Genomic DNA, 17,035 nt, shown 5'->3' with positions numbered 1-17,035 from the left:
CTGGAAGAATGTAATCGATGTCACTGAATTGTACGTGTAAAACCTTTCAAAATGGTGGAACTTTGACTATGTATATTTTCACCAGAAAACGGTCCTCAAGGTCGAGAAGGGAGACTGCTGACATGTTGTGGGGTTGTTAACCAATGTCATAAAACAATATGTGTACTGACTGTTTAATGAGAAACTATTTATTCTGTAAACCTTCATCTAAAGTAGAATAAAAAAATTTTAAAAAATGTAATTGGTAAATACTCCCATGTAGTTTATTTAAATACATGTCTGTTGTATACCTTAGAAGATGTTTGCTATATAGTCCCTTCCATGCTGTCTTTATGATTCATTTGTTTTTTCGAGAAAACTTTGCTTTTCCATATAGATAATGAACTCTTTATCAAGAGGGCTGTCTAGTTTTCATATTTTTATCACCCACTCTCTGAAAATTTTTGCAGTCTTGGATAAATAATAATGATGGTTAATATTTATTGAATGTCTTCTATGTGTTATGGGAACATAGTAAATGGATACATAACCCCAAACTCGGTATTTGGGGCCACCAGGAAAGATGTCCTGGAGTTGAAGAAGAGCCATACTGCCCAAAATATGCAGATACAGTATATGAAGAATAAAATGCTCCATATGAAAACTGCAGATGACATCATCACATCAGGCAAAAAAACCCACTATAGTTAATTACCAAGGCATTTTGGAATTTTCACAATGCATCATTGGCTTTCTTTCTTAAGAAAATATCAATGGAAAATACTAATCAAGTGCCCCCCTGCCACCAACCATCATTCAAAGAAAAATAACCACAAAGCTTAGCATTCCACTCTTGGAGAAACAGAAAACAGAAAAGGAAGCAGTTTACTCTATTCATAGCTGTACTTGGTGACTACAGATTTCCATCAAGCTGTTAAAAATAGAACAGTAAATATCTGACATCTCCATTTTAATTAGAGTCAGTATAATATGATACTGGAGTGATAGGGATAAGAGAGATTGCTGATAAATCCGCAGAGGAGAAAGGTACAGTATATGAGTCACAGTAGTAAATTTTCATCACACCTGTTAGCTCAATTGAAATCTCCCTCCTGGGACCACTATTGTTTTTTCATGTTACTCGCATACACTGGTCGTCTTAGCAGCCAACAACTTGGGGTTAAAAAAAGTTTTACTTTAACCCAAACCTGTTTATGAAAAAGAAGAGTCTTACCTGTTTCCAGAAAACAATGTTGATAACAATGAAAGAGGGGGAAGAATCCAGAAGCATTTAAAGCTATCATGGTTGCTAAGGAGACAGACAGTATAGTCAACACAATGAATGTAAGGGACAGTTTCAGATGGTAACAGTCAAAAATATCAGGGGAAATCTGAGTCTGTGCAGAGTAAAGAGGAGGGCATCACCACGTCTATAATGGTGAGGATATAGCCTGATGTCTGTATCAGGGCTCCCAATGTGGCCAGGTGAACCCACTTACTCTCTTCCTTCCTAGCCAAACTGGCTCCCACCCATAAGCTGTTTGTTGGCTGCATAGTTGTAAGGACTTTTCCCACAATAGAGAGTGTGGGAAAGGCTTCCTACCCTCGGAAGAAGCTGCCTAAGTTGTAGATTCCTCTTCTTTCTGGAATAGAGCAGCTGGAATCTGACTCCCTCTTGTGCAGACTTGATTGCTTGATTACTTCCTAGATCCCAGTTGCTCATTTGGTTCCTATAAGCCAGCTTCCAGGTGTCTGTTAGGCCAAGCTCCAAAGGTAATTGGCCTCTTCCCTTCTGTTTTCATTTCTTATCTCAGACCCAGCTTCCCTCTCTCTTTACATGGTTAAATGCTGTCACTGGTAATAATAATATAATTGTTGTTTCTGTTGTTAGGTGCTGTTGAGTTGGTTCTGACTCAATGAACATCAGAACGAAACACTGCCCGGTCCTGTGCCATCCTCACAACCGTCATGTTTGAGCCCATTGTTGCAGCCACTGTGTCAATCCATCTTGCTGAGGGTCTTCCTCTTTTTTGCTGACCCTCTACTTTGCCAAGCATGATGTCCTTCTCCAGGGAGTGATCTCTCCTGACAACATATCCAAAGTATGTAGGATGTACTCTTGCCATCTTTGCTTCTAAAGAGCATTCTGGCTGTACTTCTTCCAGCACAGACTTGTTCATTCTTTTGGCAGTCCATGGTATGTTCAGTATTGTTCGCCAACACTGCAATTCAAAGGCATCGATTCTTCTTCAGTCTTCCTTATTCATTGTTGAGCTTTCACATGCATATGAGGTGATTGAAAACACCATGGCTTGGGTCAGGCACACCTTAGTCCTCAAGGTGACATCCTGGCTTTTCAACACTTTGAAGAGGTCTTTTGCAGCAGATTTGCCCAATGCAATGCGTCTTTCGATTTCTTGACTGCTGCTTCCATGGGTGTTGATTGTGGAGCCAAGTAAAATGAAATCCTTGACAACTTCAATCTTTTCTCCCTTTACCATGATGTTGCTTGTTGGTCCAGTTGTGAGGATTTTTGTTTTCTTTATGTTGAGATGTAATTCATACTGAAGGCTGTGGTCTTTGATCTTCATCAGTAAGTGCTTCAAGTCGTCTTCACTTTCAGCAAGCAAGGTTGTTTCATCTGCATAAAGCAGGTTTTTAATGAGTCTTCCTCCAATCCTGATGCCCTGTTTTTCTTCATATAGTCCAGCTTCTCTGATTATTTGCTCAGCATACAGATTGAATAGGTACGGTGAAAGGATACAACCCTGATGCACACCTTTCCTGACTTTAAACCACAAAGTATCCCCTTGTTCTGTCTGAACAACTACCTCTTGATCTATGTACAGGTTCTTGATGAGCACAATTAAGTGCTCTGGAATTCCCATTCTTTGCAATGTTATCCATAATTTGCTAAGATCTATACAGTTGAATGCCTTAGCATAGTCAATAAAACACAGGTAAACATCTTTCTGGTATTCTCTGCTTTTAGCCAGGCTCTACCTGACATCAGCAATGATATCCCTGGTTCCACATCCTCTTCTGAATCTGGCCTGAATTTCTGGCAGTTCCCTTGATATACTGCTGCAGCCGCTTTTGAATGATCTTCAGCAAAATTTACTTGTGTGTGATATTAATGATACTGTTCGATAATTTCCGCATTTGGTCAGATCGCCTTTCTTGAGAATTGGCATAAATATGGATCTCTTTCAGTAGGCTGGCCAGGTAGCTGTCTTCCAAATTTCTTGGCATAGATGAGTGAGCACTTCCAGTGCTGCATCCATTCGTTGAAACATCTCATTTGATATTCCATCAATTCCTGGAGTCTTGTTTTTGGCCAATGCCTTCAGTGCAGCTTGGACTTCTTCCTTTAATACCATCGGTTCCTGATCATATGCTACCTCTTGAAATGGCTGAACATTGACCTGTTCTTTTCGGTATAATGACTCTGTGTACTCCTTCCATCTTCTTTTGATGCTTCCTGTGTCATTTAATATTTTCCCCATAGAATCCTTCACTATTGCAACTTGAGGCTTCAATTTTTGGTTCAGTTCTTACAGCTTGAGAAATGCTGAGCATGTTCTTCCCTTTTGGTTTTCTATCTCCAGCTCTTTGCACACGTTGTTATAAGACTTTACTTTGTTTTCTTGAGCCGCCCTTTGAAATCTTCTGTTCAGTTCTTTTACTGAATAATAATAATACTATCATTTACTGAGTTCTCACTTATAATTCAGGCACTGCTTTAAGTATTTTTCATGTATTAACTCTTTGATGTCTCATCAAAAGTTGAAGTTGCTATTATTTTCATCACCATTTTATAGATGAGGAAAGTAAGTGGGTAGGCCACGATTTAAATCTTGGCATCCCATAATCTTCACCAATAGAATATGCTGACTCTCTTGTGTGAATCAGCTTGATAATAGAACTACTTTAGATACTGGAGGACATGGAAGAAATACAGGGACTATCAATGTTCCAAAAAGTACCTTGATGTGAATTAAATGCTTTTCGATGATATGTTACAGTTACAATGAAACCCTTCTTTGGACGTCATAAGAACTGGTGATTTTGTATATGCAGGGTTGTGGTCTTTTCTTCACACCCATTCAATAAACATTTGCATACCTACTATGTTTTCTATGAAATTAAAACAAAAACATCAGATGAGATGCCTGCCCTCTAGGAGCTTTTATCTAGTAGAGAAAGGCAGACACGCAAACAAATATACACAAATCTAAAAGTTACTACGAGTGCTCATCAGGGCACACATTCATCAGAGACAAAGAGCAGGGAACAACAGGGAACAAATTAATTAGGTTAAAGAACAGGGAGGATCAGTGAAAAGGAGAGAAACCCTCAATGAGATGGATTGACGCAATAGCCGCAACAATGGACTGAAACATACCATCAGTCATGAAGATGTCACAGGACCGGGCAACATTTTGTTCCCTCATACATAAGGTCATTGTGAGTCAGAGCATACTCAATGGCGACTAACAGCAACAACAAAGAACAGGAAAGCCTTCACAGAGGAGTATACTCAGAAGTCAACTGACCTATCAAATTAAATTAATTTTCTAGTTCTATTGTCTATCTTCTAGTGTATGAAGAAGCAGATTCGCAGGGGTTTGGAGGTCAACCTTAGCTTTCCTCATTATGTCATTATTCAAATCATTGTTGAATGGATTATGTAGTGCTGAAGTTTTTATGCTGGTTCCAGTTGCTTTCCTGTGGGTGTTTTGACAGTCCAGAAGTACGTTTGCATAATTGGCTATGTTAGCCCTAGCAATCATGTTGACATGTCTTTGATTCTCAAGGTCTGAGCAAACTTGTAGAGATTGTGACAATCCTGAATCAACATTTTGCCCTCAGTTATTACCTAATACTGCACCTTATCTCATGGAAGGCTTTGTAGAGATGATGGATGAGACAGTCTGTGTTTTGAGCGTCCTCTTAGGCAAGGTGAGAAGTGTCCTCTATAATATCAACGCTTAAAACAATTCAGATGTGATCTCCTAGTTGCAAGCTGAATCAACCTAAGAGCATTCCTTGGTAACTAACCTGTATCTCTTGGGCTGCAGCTGTGGGCTGTTGCAGGGAGACAGACAGACCCCCATGTGAAGCATGTAGCTGTGTGGCAGAAGCAAGCAGGTGTTAACCTGAAGAATGGAAGAAAGGCGTAATTAAGCCACTTCCATCAGAAGTGAGTAGCACCATCCTTACAGAAGAATAAATGACAACGTTCTAGATTTATTCTTCCCATGGAGGGAGATGAGCTGGAAAATCCTCAGAAAGAGTAAGGTACTTCATCAAATCTGCAGCCCTGGTGTGTGTTTGGGCACCAAATTTAGGGTGAATGGGGGTTGCTTCTTCTGTAATATAGTACAGTTCCTGGAGCTCCAGGAAGGAGGAGCTGATGCAGTAGAAGGTAGTTCCCATGTGTGACCTAGCAGGGGGACTAAGCATCGGTGACACACGACAGCAGAATCAGGATTAAACCAAAAAAACCCAAACCCATCGCCATTGAGTCCATTCCGACTAACAGTGACCCTATAGGACAGAGTACAACTGCCCCATAAGGTTTCCAAGAAGTGACTGGTGGATTCAAACTGCCAACCCTTTGGTTGGCAGCCGAGCTCTTAACCACTTTGCCACCAGGGCTCCAGAATCAGGATTAGGGTGGCTGTAATTGAAATGAGACGTTTCCACGTTTAGGCCAGTCCAGTGACTAGAATCATTAAGTCGTATTGCAGTGTGATCTCACAGAGCATCTGACTTTACCTTAACACACAGGTTGCAATCGGTGGCCCCAGGACCATGTGCTGTCTGCAGGCACATTTTGCTTGCCTTGCACACTGTTTATTTTAGAAAGTTGAATTAGTTGTCTCCAACTAATTTCCAACAGGAAAATTTTGTCTAAAACTATTTGGATATCTGGCTTCTCTTGAAAACCTGGACGATCTAACACTATCTACGTTCCCTCGGGGCAGAAAACAACTAAAGCAGATAAGAATATCTTTTCCAACTCAATGGACCCAGCTCACACGGGTGTGTTACCTGCCAGGTGATGTAGACATCTGAGATTCTGAGCCCTGCAGGATTTTACTGCAGAATTCTTTCAATAACACCTCTTAAAGATGGGCTTCATTCATTTAACACGTGTTGACTTTGGGGCCTCCTTTGTACATGAAACTGCGCTGAGGAACAAGATGACAAGGCCCCTTCCCTCTTGGAACTTGTTTAGTCCCATCAGCAGTTATTAACTATCTGAACAAGTAGTTTAATAATAACTGTGATGGGATGATGAAGGTGGCATACAGAATGGGAGCATCTGTGGGTGGGTGGGCTGATCCCGTCTGGTGTCAGGGAAGTCGCTGGAGGAAGGTTTGAGGATGAGGAGATGTTACCGTCCAGTGATGAGGAAGCCAGGTGCAGTCTCGGCTGCAAGGACTGGTCTACGTGAAGGCAGGAAGAACTAGGGCACATTCAAGAAACTGGGAGAACCTAGCTCGCGGCCGACACAGAGAGGCAATTGCTGAGCCAGGTGAGGCGGGCGCTCTATGGTGTTACTGTGTGCCGTCAAGTCCATTCCGATTCATAGCGACCCTACAAGACAGAGTAGAACTGCTCCATGGGGTTTCCCAGGCTGTAATCTTTATGGAAGCAAATCGCCTGTCTTTTCTCCCATGGGGTCTGTTATGGATTGAACTGTGTCCCCCCAAAATGTGCGTCAATTCGGCTAGGCTATGACTCCCAGTATTGTGTGGTTGTCCACCATTTTGTGATCTGATGTGATTGTCCCATGTGTTGTAAATCCTGACCTCTGCCTCTGGTTAATGAGGCAGGATGAGGTGATGATGAAGAGGATTAGGGTGGGATGCAACACCCTTACTCAGGCCACAGCCCTGATCCGACCCCCTGGGGTGTGGCCTGTATCACCTTTTATCTTATAAGAGATAAAAGGAAACAGAAGCAAGCAGAGAGATGGGGACCTCGTGGCACCAAGAAAGACATGCCGGGAGCGGAGCGCATCCTTTGGACCGGAGTCCCTGCTCTGACAAACTCCAAGTCCAGGGGAAGATTGATGATAAGGACCTTCTCCCAAAACCAACAGAGATAAAAAGCCTTCCCCAGGAGCTGACAGCCTGATTTTGGACTTCTAGCCTCCTAGACTGTGAGAGAATAAATCTCTGTGTGTTAAAGCCACCCACTTGTGGTATTTCTGTTATAGCAGCACTAGATGACTACGACAGGGCCCTGTATAGCAAGGTGTATCCCGGCGTCCCTGGGTAGTGCAAATGGTAATGCTAACCGAAAAGTTGGAAGTTTGAGTTCACCCAAAGGTGCCTCGGAAGAAAGGCCTGGTGATCTACTTCCAAAACATCAGCCATTGACAACCCTGTGGGGCATAGTTCTAATCTGACACACATGGGGTCACCATGAATCAGAAGCGACTCAATGGCAACTGGAAAAAAACTCACTTACTAGTTACGTTATTTAGGGAAGTTACTTAAATCCTCTCAGGATAACAGTACTTACTTCATAAGGTTGCTATGGGGATTAAATGTGATAATAAATGATACATATATAAATTATTAATATTAATATGTCAGTACCTGGCATATAGTAAGCACTCCATATATGTTACCTATAGTTATGATTCCCGTTGTTCTTGTTATCACTGCTATTGACAGGGCAAGTAGAACAGGGCCTGGGAATGCCCTTAGTATTTTGGTCTCAGTCCTGAAGGTGACAGGAAGCTAGTGCATGGTTTTAATCAAGGCAGTGACATAACCAGATTTTATTTTAAAAAGACCCATCTGGCTGAAGTGTAGAGAATGGATTGGAGATCTGTCACAGTGATGAGAGGACGCTGGGGATTGTTGACTGAGATGGTGGTGGTGGCAACCCTGTCTTGATCACTTTGTAGAATTTGGAGAGAGCACGCAATCATTTTAACAAATTCAGAAAAATCCACAAAAAGCTGTTTCCTTCTAGGTTTAGGGCTTTTTTCTAGACAAACATGGCCTGGGGTGATACATGGTTTTTTAATCTCCATTATTCCACACACTTACTGGGTGGCATTCCCGAGGCCAACTCTTCAGACAAAGCTTACCCTGGACTATGGGACATAAAATGATACTCATGAAGAGAGGGCTTCTTAGCTCAAGTAGATACATGAGACTAAATAGGCAGCTCCTGTCCGGAGGTGAGATGAGAAGGCAGAGAGGGTCAGGAGCTGGTTGAATGGATACGGGAGATCCGGGATGGAAAGGAGTGTGCTGTCACAGTATAGGGAGAGCAATTAGGGTCACATAACAATGTATGTACAAATTTTTGTATGAGAGACTAACTTGAATTGTCAACTTTCACTTAAAGTACAACAATAAAAAAAAAAGAAAACTTACTGGGTGGCCTTGGGGAAGCTTTATATGTACTTATTTAACCATAGATAGAAAGAAACAAAAAAAGTATAAGAAAAATGTTAGATTCTATAAATGATGCAATCAACATCTCTGGTTACTGAACACATTTAAAAATATCTTTAGGAGATTCCTAATGCATTCTCTATTTGCTTTTTTATGACCACTATTCTTTTAACTTCACTTTAGAAAATAAATTGGATGATTTGTTCTTCACAGAGTGCATTTCTTGCTGTCAGAATTTGTGGCCTCAGGTGAAGGCAAAATGCTGGCCTGGCAAATGTTCACAACAAATGTAAGCTTTAAACGAAGTACTAGATGTGCTGAAAATTCATTAGATAATGAGAGCCCCTAAAATCATTGCAAGTGCTCCCTCTGCACTTATGGCTGATTTTAATAAAAAACATAACACTTGATATAATTAATTTGCTTAAATTTGGAAGACTTAAAAAAAAAGTTATCTAATGAATTCATTGTCAGTGGAAGATTTACCTGTGATGCCAGAGGTGGCAAAGGTGAAACTCTAGATTCATATCAGCTAAGTGCTCATTTCCTAGCGAAAGTTTATGATACTCAGCTTTGAAACGGCAAAGGGAACCCTCATGAGAATTCTGTCTATAAACCAAGCAAATTCTAGTGTTTTCTGAATCTATTCTATTAGAGTACCATTTTGTAGGAATTGCTTTTCTTTATAATGCCCTCATTCAGTATCTTATTCCCTGCTGGGCAAAGTTTTATATAAATACTAGCTTATTTTTAATAAATGACATTTACTGAGTGTATACTGTTTACAACACCCATGCAAAAATGGGTGTTTTGATTTAAATGAAATTTTCCAAACTAAAAAGAGATTGTATGGGTTTAAGAACTACCATTATAAAAAAGAGACTTTGTTTACATTAAAAAAATCTTACTTTCTTTATATTTTTGTGTGTATGTGTCTTTTCGAAAGTAACAAACACACAAAACTGTTAATAAAAATATTGCTGCATGTTATATATTTAAGGTAACTTTTATTTTATGAAATGAACCTGCTGATTTTGATGAACTTTGCAGAGTTTTTTTTTGCAAAATAACATTTTACGTTTTTCGGGGTTAGATATTTCAATCTGCAAACCTCTCAGTAACTCAGCGGTGTTTTACGGTCAAAGACTTAGCTTCACTACTGTCACTCTCTCTTCAGCATGCTAACTCCATGATGGCAAGGATTTGGGGCATCATCTTCTCTGCTATGTATCATCAACTACTAGAAAAAATGCCTTCCTGGTAAAGTGATTAATAAATATTATTTGAATGAATAAATCAATACATTTATTGAACGGTAAATGGCATAAAACATTTAGCTGGTGTGGTGGGTTGAACTGTGTCCCCCAAAAAGTTATGTTGAAATACTAACCCTGGAACATGGGCATGTGACTTGCCTTGGAAATAGGGACTTTGCAGGTGTAATCAAATTACCATGAGGTCATAGTGGATTAGGGTGGGCCCTGATCCAATGACTGGTGTCCTTACAAGAAAAGGGAAATTTCGACCCAAGGCAAAGAGGGAGAACGCCATGTGACAATGGAGGCAGAGATTGGAGTGATCGGTCTACAACAGAGGAATGGCAAGGATTGCTGCCATCCACCAGAAGCCAGGAAGAGGCAAGACAGGAGACACTGCTAGAGCCTACAGAGAGAGCAAGCCCTTGCCAATAACGTGGTTTGGACCCCTAGTCTCCAGAACTATGAGATAATAAATTTCCGTTTGTTGTCATGGAAGTCAAAGGAAACCAATACAGGTGGTGTTGCAAATGGAAAACATTTCTGAACGAAGCAGTTTTGAGACTGACAGTAGATGTTGAGTAGATGCTGGTATGTGCCAGTGCCTGCCATGATCTGCCAACCATGTTGGCAGAGGACCCGAGGAGCTGTCTAGCCCAACTTCTTACCAAGGTAGAAACTGCCTCCCTGCTGGTGTGTTGTCTGAACAGGGTGATCAGCAGTAGGACACACTGCCTCTGTTCAAGACCCTGCACCACTTCCGGATAATAACATGTCCTTGGGCAAGTTTGCCTTTCAGTTCCTGAGTCTTCATATTTTAAAGTGGGGTTAAAGATAGCATCCAGTTTTTGGGGGAGAACTAAATTAGTTAATATATATAATGTGTCTAGACAGTTCCTGGCCCATGATACCCACTCAATAAATGTTAATTATTTTTTCTAACAAGTCATCAGTTATTATCTCTCAAAGGAGCAACTTCATTTTTAAGAAGTCTGATTGATAGAAAGTGGTTTTTACATTAAGCTGACGTCTCCTTTTCTATGATCTACCAGTTGTTCCTAGTTCTGCCTTCCACTTACGGTAAGTTTAGTGTTTTTTCCATTAAGCCTGCTACTATTCAAATACTTTACAACAGTTCATCTCCCTGACCCTGAACCCTTCTCGCTTCCTCACTTACCCCTTCCCCCAAACATGTCTTCTCTTTTTGGCCAAATACCTGATTATGCTCTACCACTTCTTCCATGTCATCCTTTCTCCTATCGGTTATCCTTCTCTGAGCAATCCCCTCTTTAACAAAATTATTCTTACAACATAGCACTCACAACTGGCCATGATTCTCCAGCTGTGTTTCAACCAGCTGTGGGGCTATTGTTCTTGATGTTAGCTGCCATCAAGTCGGCCCCGACCAGTCACAACCCCATGCACATCCCAGTGAAACACTGCCGTCCTGTGCCATCCCCCTGACTGGTTGCAGGTTGCACAGTTGCGATCCATAGGTTTTCCTTGGCTGATTTTCAGAGGTATATTTCCAGGCCTTTCTTCCTAGTCTATCTTAGTCTGGTAACACCACTGAAACCTGTTCAGTATCATAGCAACATGCAAGCCTTCAGTGGCTGCACATGAGATGCATTGGCCAGGAATTGAATCTGGGTCTCCCACATGGAAGGCAAGAATTGAACTCCTGAACCACCAGTGCCTCACTTTGTGGGGCTATTAGCACTCACATTTTAGAGACCTCTCAAAGTAGTCTAAGGGATGGCTGATATTCAACATATTTAACAACTTGTGTGGGGAGGGGTGGGGAAGTGTGAGACAGTGTCCAAGGAGAAAGAAAACAAGGATGCTGGCCTTAGTGCTGAAGCAGGGACCTGGAGGCCCGTTGCTCTGCCAGGTGTTAACCCTTACATTTCTTCATGGTGGGGAGTTGGGAGAGTTATCCCAAATGGGGAGAGCCAGATCACTGAGGAGTGCTGGAGACAGGCAGGGCCTGGGGCAATAGCTATTTACTAGAGTACAGAACTACTGTAGAATTTTAATGAGCAATACAGCCTGATCTTAGATGTCCTTAGCTTTTGTTGCTTTTTTTCTTTTTAATTGCTTTGTATTTAGAAATAATTAGGGACTTCAGTCAAGTCACCTGTGGAAGCTGGCTGACTGAGACCCTAGTCTAAAATTAGTTCGCTAACCTTACAGGTTTTAGTCAACCTAATGTAATTAGTTTAACCCCGATTAGTCAGCATAATGTGAGAATCCTTATAGACCCATATTAACCAATTTCATGAGCCTTATGTGTCCAACCACAATCCTACTTAGGAAATTTAGTAAGAAATATAACTGTCAAACAAAGTAGAAATTTATATTTGTTAATCAATTTAGTTTCACTTCATTTGAAAATCCACATGGGGGCCCAAATTTAATCAGAAGTTTGCTTGGCAAGCATGTAATTGGATAATCTTAATGGCTTGTACTGTTAGACCTGATGATCCATGCACCCCACTCCAAGAGAGGACTAGATCCAAACTTGAACTAGCATACTTCCTCTGGCCCATGGTTCTCATCTTCTGGTTCCACCTTTAATGTTAGGTCTTTAGACAGGCCTTCCTCGACTCTCCAGGAGAGCCCTGGCGGCACAGTGTTTAAGAGCTAAGGCTGTTAACTGAAAGGTCGGCAGTTTGAATCCACCAGCTACTCCTTGGAAACCCCATGGGGCAGTTCTACTGTGTCCTATGGGGTCGCTATGAATCGGAATCAACTCAACGGCAACAGGTTCTCTGACCCTCCAGCATTAAATACTCTCATAGTAACCAGTACCTTCTCTTTATGGCATTTATCAGAATTTTAATTTTATATTTGTTAAACACCTTCCTCTTCATGAAGACGGTAACTTTGCTATATCCACAGATCATGTGTTTGGCATCTAGTAGGCGCTCACTAAATATTCAGTGAATGTAATTCGTTCTTTCTCTTCTTATATCATGCCCTTATATCGCTCAGATGATCAAACAGACGTCAAAATTCACTAGAGTTGAACGTTTTGGGTGGTCTGGTTTGGTCAGGAGCCCCCTGGCTCATAGGAGCAGGTGAAAGGAAGCCCAGGAGAGAACAAAATTATTTGAAGGACCTACAATGTTGAACACATCTATGTTCTCTCACTTTGAGTCTTACAACAATCTCCTGTGAGTTTGGTGGATTACCCCTACTTTGTAGATGAGGAAACACATGGCTAGAGACATAAAGCGACTCCACAAACACAAGGTTCAGAAATGGTGGAGATAAGATACTCACAGCGGTCTCTTTGATGCCAAAATTCCAGGTCTTACTGGAATTATGGGAAAAGACAGTGACGTGCTCATTTTTTACTGTGGCATTTTGAGTAGGCCAAGGTCAAAAAGCAAAACAAACAAAAGTGAAGCCCCATATATTTCATGCTGTTATTGGAGTAGAAAAATAGCTCTGAAGCCATGAGAAAGAAAGCATTATAGAATTTGAGGGAGCTAAATCTTTTTACTGTATATTTCAGATTTTCCTACCCACTAAAATAAAGTTATGGGGTGTTGAGCAGGCATGCAACATGAAAGAAACAAACTCAACCTAATCCTTCTATTATGCTTTGATGGGACTTACATGACTTATAAGTAGCTCCTTTAAGTAGCTCCTTAGCTCCTCAAAGTAGAGTCGACCCTAATGATATGGATGGAGTCAAGCTTTTTGGACCTTCATTTGCTGATGTGGTATGACTCAAAGTGAGAAGAAAGAGCTGCAAACATTCACTAATAATTGGAGCATGGAATGTACAAACTATGAATCTAGGAAAATTGGAAATCGTCAGAAATGAAATGGAATGCATAAACATTGATATCCTAAACATTAGTGAGCTGAAATGGACTGGTATTGGCCATTTTGAATCGGACAATCATATGGTCTACTATACCGGCAATGATGAATTGAAAAGGAATGGCATTGCATTCATCGTCAAAAGAACATTTCAAGATCTATCCTGAAGTACAATGCTGTCAGTGACAGGAGACTATCCATACACCTACAAGGAAGACCAGTTAATACGACTATTATTCAAATTTACATACCAACCACAAAGGCCAAAGATGAGGAAATTGAAGATTTTTACCAACTTCTGCAGCCTGAAATTGATCAGGCATGCAGTCAGGATGCATTGATAATTACTGGTGATTGGAATGAGAAAATTGGAAACAAGGAAGAAGGATTGGTAGTTGGAAAATATGACCTTGGTGATAGAAATGATGCCAGACATCTCACGAAAGAATTCTGCAAGACCAATGACTTCTTCATTGCAAATATCTTTTTTCAACAACATAAATGATAACTATACATGTGGGCCTTGCTGGATGGTATACACAGGAATCAAATCGACTACACCTGTGGAAAGAGACGATAGAGAAGCTCAATATCATCAGTCAGAACAAGGCCAGGGGCCAACTATGGAACAGACCATCAATTGCTCATATGCAAGTTCAAGCTGAAGCTGAAGAAATTCAGCCTTGAGTTGCAATATCGAAGAATTCTATGGGCAAAATATTGAATGACACGGGAAGCATCAAAAGAAGATGGAAGGAATACAGAGTCACTGTACCAAAAAGAATTGGTCGGTGTTCAAACATTTCAGGAGGTAGCATATGATCAAGAACCAATAGTATTGAAGGAAGAAGTCCAAGCTGTATTGAAGACATTGGTGAAAAACAAGGCTCCAGGAATTGATGGAATACCAGTTGAGATGTTTCAACAAACAGATGCAATGCTGTAAGTGCTCACTAATTTATGCTAAGAAATTTGGAAGACAGCTACCTGGCCAACCGACTGGAAGAGATTAATATGTGTACCCATTCCAAAGAAAGGTGATCCAACAGAATGTGGAAATTATCAATATCGTTAATATCACAGGCAAGTAAATTTTGCTGAAGATAATTCAAAAACGGCTGCAGCAGTATGTCAACAGGGAACTGCCAGAAATGCAAGCCAGTTTCAGAAGACGATGTGGAACGAGGGATATCATTGCTGATATCAGCTTGATCTTGGCTGAAAGATTTCTGATAATACCAGAGAGATGTTTACCTGTGTTTTATTAACTACGCAAAAAGGCATTTGACTGTGTGGATCATGACAAATTATGGATAACATTCAGAAGAATGGAATTCCTGATCGGAACTGACTCGATGGCCCCTAACAACAACATGTGACCCAGTTCTTGCCAATGAGACATAGGACGGGTCTTCTCAGTAGGCTTCTGAGAAGGATTTCCCAACTCCCCTTTTTGTCTCTAGACTAGATCATCAGCTTTTAACTCTTGCCTGAGTTTCCAGCCTGCTGGCCTGTCTTAGGGATTTTGGACTTGCCAGCCCCCACAATGGATAAAGCCAAGTCATTAAAATAAATCTCTTGATGTATAATTGGTTCTCTTTCTCTAGAGAACCCTGACTGATGCACTGCCTCAGCCAGGTAAAGTTGATGGAGGGTTGGGGGAAGGTGTGTGAGGGAAAGTGATAGCACCCAGGACGTCCTGGAATGAAACAGAGAGGCCAGGCCATCAAGCACATTGTATGTGACCTAAAGAGTTTGGAGGGGGCAGTGGTGGAGTCTGACTTGTGTATTGGGACTAGGAAGAAAGGCTGGCAATCTGCTTCTGGACCAGCCCAGGAAATCTCTATGGATCACAGTGGACAGATTCCCAACAGATCACGGGGATGAGACAGGGCGGGGTGACGGCGGCTAATAATCAGGGTGTTTGGAAAGGAGTTAAGATGGGGAGTGAGAGGATCAGATTCATATTTTAGAAAGATTATCCAACTATACTATTGTTGAGAACAGAAGTCGAGGAAAATGTGTTTAAATTACAGCTGGGAGGATATTAGGAAGATATTTTTAATAGGCGAAAGAGGTGCCCAATCTACTCTGAAATTTAAAAAAATAATTTGGTACCTTTATCATTGATGGTCGCTGTCTTGTGAAAGGTTTACAACGTTGTTTTTAGGATCAGGAGACTTTCTGCTGTAAGTTATCTCCTTAGGTTCTGACGTCTATAGCTTTCACTAGGAAGTTCTCTTCCTAACTGGAAAAATACTCCAGTTTGGCCAAGCAGCAGTTATGGAAGCCCAGCTCTCTCAAACAGTGGTGGGCTGGGAGGGTGGAGGTCGGCAGGGCGGTCCTGCTGCGAAAGAGGGAAGGAAGAAAAAGTTTACTCTGGGAGAAGGGACTGAAGTTCTGACACCTCCAGTGTGTCCTGAGAGGACCTGCCTATTACAACAGCAGCTTCTAATCTACATGCTTTCTTCCCCTCCTCCTTCTCTTCACGCTGTCATGGCAACGCGGTCTTAGGGCTTGGGCCGATCAGGTATCTGCCAAGAGGGGATCTAGATGGTGCGGAAGAGGGAACAGGGGCAGAGCGCCAAGTTCAGACTGAGGTCCCAGTTCTTCCACCCCACTGCTTCCACCAAGAACACTTTGCAACTTTTGTGCCAACGAAGCGGGGCTTGCCCAGAGAGCCCAGCCGGTTTTTCTTTCAGTCCCTCTGCATCCCTTGATGTCCTCACCATGGCTCCGTGGGCGCTCCCGATCCTTCTGGTGTGAGACATTTGGCTGACCAGAGCTCCCCGCCCAGGTCAAGCACCCCTGGCAGTGGCGTGGGGGTTGTTGGTGACTCCATAACCTGTCCCCAGGCGTAGACTTGTAGAAGCCAGCGTTCTCCTTACCTCCCCAGGGGTCACTGCAGCAATGCGGGCATTTCCCTCTACAACCCTGGGTGGGGAGGGTCACGAGGGAGGGAAGGACGCCCAAGTGCAGGGGTCCAGGACCCGCGCCCCAGCGCTGGGTTCCACACCCCGCAGGTCCACCAGGCAGGACAGGGATGGAGCTCTGTGCCATAGGCACGTCGGATAGAGAGGGTGAGGATACGCGGGGATGGTGGTGGGGGTGGTGGGGGTGGAGGGCTGAGAGAGGAAGAGCGGCAGCAGGTGAGCCCCAAAGGGCTGTGCTTCTCGGGGGAGGCGGACAGAGAGGAACTTTGGGGGACGCAGGCGAAGGCTGGGCCAGAAGGGGTGCGGAGAGGCGAGCCAGGCGGCGCGGCGGGCCGTGGGGAGGCGGCGTGGGGCGGGGGTTCTGAAAGGAGGGAAGGCAGCCGGCGGAGAGGCGAGAAGCGCGAGCCCGCAGGGAGAGGCGCGGAGGGCGGACGGGCCGCAGGCACGAGGGCGCCGGGCGCGCAGAGCGTGCCACCCACCCCGCGCGGCACGGAGGGCTGAGCGCGGGGAGACACAAAGACATGCGAAGAGGGGCTGAGCCCGGCTCGCGCACAAAGACGCCGGGGCGCACGGCCGCTCGGGCTGCACCGACCGCCCCCGCGCC

The 17,035-nt window shown here is 42.8% G+C and overlaps 1 protein-coding gene across 1 annotated transcript in view; it reads left to right on the top strand.

The window, feature by feature from the left end:
• The window catches only part of KCNK2 (potassium two pore domain channel subfamily K member 2), a 226,206-nt gene that overhangs the window by 78,547 nt on the left and 130,624 nt on the right, over positions 1 to 17,035 (top strand). The window lies entirely within an intron of this gene.

Source organism: Trichechus manatus, unplaced genomic scaffold (genome assembly GCF_000243295.1).
Source record: "Trichechus manatus latirostris isolate Lorelei unplaced genomic scaffold, TriManLat1.0 scaffold00187, whole genome shotgun sequence".
Taxonomy (NCBI): domain Eukaryota; kingdom Metazoa; phylum Chordata; class Mammalia; order Sirenia; family Trichechidae; genus Trichechus; species Trichechus manatus.
Note: the sequence above shows the minus strand (reverse complement) of the source record. Positions and strands in the feature narration are given on the sequence as shown.